Here is a 2,822-nt window from a genome sequence, read left to right on the forward strand (position 1 = left end):
ACAATAATCTACAAACAAGAAAAACTGTTCTAAATAATTGAGAAAATTAGCATTGCAGCAACTATTTTAGTTTTATTTGAGTAAGTGATTTATTTTAATCTGGGTTTAAGTTGTAATAAAGCTCTCAGAAAAGCCCGCTCTGCTCCGTGTTGACTCTGGTGTCGGCCCGGTTCTTATATCAGCTCATCTCACAGCTGGATTTAATATCGCAGGTTTTATCCCACKTCTTTAGAGTATTTGACACTTTGTTTTGAATCGACTTGCCTCTTATCTGTCCGACAGATCCTTTTCTGTAAATATTAGTGGTTTCTCTTATCTTCTGTGACCTGAGGAGCACCTCAGGGTTTTGTGTTGGTCCCCCTTTTTTATTTATTCATTTTTGTACTCATTAAACCTCAGGGGTTAAAATTGAAAAGGATTCTTGTTTGCCGATGACACTGAAGCCGAAAACGTCGGTGAAAAATTCACAATATTTAGCTTTAATTTAACTAAATATCCTCAGAAATAATTTAACTCTTAAATTTTTTAAAATCATTGTTGTTTTTGTTTGTTTGGTTTCTTTCAAATCTGCTTCAGCTGATTTTTTGCTCTGTTTTTGTCATCTATGGAATGTTTTGCTTTTAGTGACTGTTTGTTAATGATTTTTTAGCTGCAGTTTTGTTGATTTTAGCTTTCAGCTAGGTTTTTGCTGATTTTAGCTTTTCGCAAAAATTTGGCTGATTTCAGCATTTAGGTACAAATTTGCTGATTTTAGCTTTTTGCAAAAGTTTGGCTGATTTCAGTATTTAGGTACAGTTTTGCTCATTTCAGCTGGCATTCAAGTTCATTTTAGTTTACTGGTTTGCACCTTTTAGCTATATTTTATTGTAGCTTTTATTGTTTRGCTGATTTTGCCACATTAATTTTAGCTTTTAAAGGAGATTTTGCTCATTTTAGCTGCTTTTACTGCTTTGGCATTTTAGCATTTGGCTTGTCAACAATTCAATTTCAGTTTCTTAAACAAACCTCAGCCTGCAACTTTCACACAACTCTTTGCCGAAAATGTTGATTTTTCTGATTTAATGTGGACATCATAAAATCATAAATAAATATAGGTTTAACACATTATTATAAAATCATAAATAAATATAGGTTTAACACGTGCTTTTGCTGTTATATTGACAAAACATTGAGCTAACATAACATGACTTGGAAGACATTTTTAATGCTGCCAAAAACCTTTAAATAGAAATTCTCATTGTTTATTTAACTCGAATTTATGTAAAAATCATGTAAAATCCATTTTAACCTTGTTTTAAATCTTTCAAAATAAAAGCAGAAAAAAAGTTWAAGTTATAATCTGGGTGTAGAGTAAATCAAAGAAGCCAAAGTTACAAATTAAAGAGAAATAATAAATAAAACAAATATAAAATTTATTGCTCTCTCTCTCAGAGTTGTATTTTACAGCGGAGCAGTCASAAAAACTTTACACTCCGGAGATCCAGTTGGACGACGCAGACCGTGCCACAGACTCTGCGGGCCGCCTGAGAAAGGAAATTAATTTCTCTTTGGGAGAAAATCACTTTAACAGATAGCATGGTGGAGGCAGGCGGGAGCTTTGCTGCTGCGCCCGCCCCCCCACCTCCAGCCCCCCAGCCTTCGTCCCTCCACAGCGTCTGAAGGCAGCAGAGGCAGTGCAGCTGAGGTGAGTGAGTGTCGAGCTCTTCTACTGTTTACCTTACAAATTAAGGCTATTAGCAGGTTAGTCCGGGCTATATATTTGCTCGTGGGCCCTGAGCAGGTATTAATGCACACATGGTTTCAATCGTGGAGCTGCTCTTGAAGCACTGATGGCCTGTGGCGGGGGTGTTTTCACTCACTCTACCCCCTCGAGGACAACGTGAGTCAGAATCTCCCAGCATGTGAGTGTTTTTCTGTGAAATAATACAAATCTGCTGTCCACTTCCACTATCAGACATTACATCCTCCGCACATTTTTTTAGTTTTTTTTTTACGTTGCCCGTTGATAGTTGAAGTTTTCTCTAAATCTAAGTTCACAATGTGCTTTTATGAGCTGTTAACAGCAACATTACAGTCATTAGTTTGCATTCAGGGAGAGGTTTAGTATCTCATGATGATGTAAATTTAATTCCAGACGCTTTTAAAAAGTGCTGTTTAAAAAGAAACCGGCCCCATGAGAGGATATTGTAAATACAGAGTTTAAAAATATCCCAACACAAATCTGTCAAAACTTCTTTAAGCAATAAGTTTGAAGAGAAAAAAAAAGGTGCAGAGGATTTAGAGGTGAGTGAGAAGACGTTTAAAAGTGAAAAAGGAGACATTGCCAAGTGCTGGTGTTTGTGATGAGTCTGATGGGAGGTTGTTTTTTTTTTCTGAAGGTGGACCTGCAGCCAAACCTGTGGCTGTCAATCACTCAGGCTCCGAGCTGCAGACAGGGTTTCCTGCATCCGTTTAACGTCATCACTGAAAGAGGAAAACCTCACGTTAGCTCGACTGCAGAAATAAAAAAAATTACATAAAAGTGACAAAATGTGACTTTTGCTGAAGKAAAATACAAACTCAGGATTTACCTGAGGTGGGTGAGTAGTGCTACTTCAACATGTTTTTACTCAAGTAACAGTAAAAAGTAGCCAAGAAATGTCTGAAGGAAGAGAAAAAAAAAGGTGCAGAGGATTTAGAGGTGAGTGAGAAGACGTTTAAAAGTGAAAAAGGAGACGTTGCCAAGCGCTGGTGTTTGTGATGAGTCTGATGGGAGGTTGTTTTTTTTTTTTTTCTGAAGGTGGACCTGCAGCCAAACCTGTGGCTGTCAATCACTCAGGCTC

General features: G+C 37.2%; 2 long non-coding RNA genes across 2 annotated transcripts in view; one reads left to right on the forward strand and one right to left on the reverse strand.

Annotated features, from left to right (window-relative positions):
• Positions 1–1,225: 1,225 nt before the first annotated feature.
• Positions 1,226–2,822, reverse strand: part of LOC106524964 (uncharacterized) — a 2,879-nt gene continuing 1,282 nt past the window's right edge. Inside the window, exon 2 of the long non-coding RNA XR_001311050.1 lies at positions 1,226–2,641. This is a non-coding gene — a long non-coding RNA (uncharacterized LOC106524964). The remainder of the gene's footprint in view (positions 2,642–2,822) is intronic.
• LOC106524965 (uncharacterized) overlaps positions 2,457–2,822 on the forward strand; it is a 1,997-nt gene continuing 1,631 nt past the window's right edge. The window contains exon 1 of the long non-coding RNA XR_001311051.1: positions 2,457–2,579. This is a non-coding gene — a long non-coding RNA (uncharacterized LOC106524965). The remainder of the gene's footprint in view (positions 2,580–2,822) is intronic.

The sequence above is a fragment of the Austrofundulus limnaeus genome, unplaced genomic scaffold (genome assembly GCF_001266775.1).
Source record: "Austrofundulus limnaeus strain Quisiro unplaced genomic scaffold, Austrofundulus_limnaeus-1.0 Scaffold207, whole genome shotgun sequence".
In the NCBI taxonomy this organism is placed as follows: Eukaryota; Metazoa; Chordata; class Actinopteri; order Cyprinodontiformes; family Rivulidae; genus Austrofundulus; species Austrofundulus limnaeus.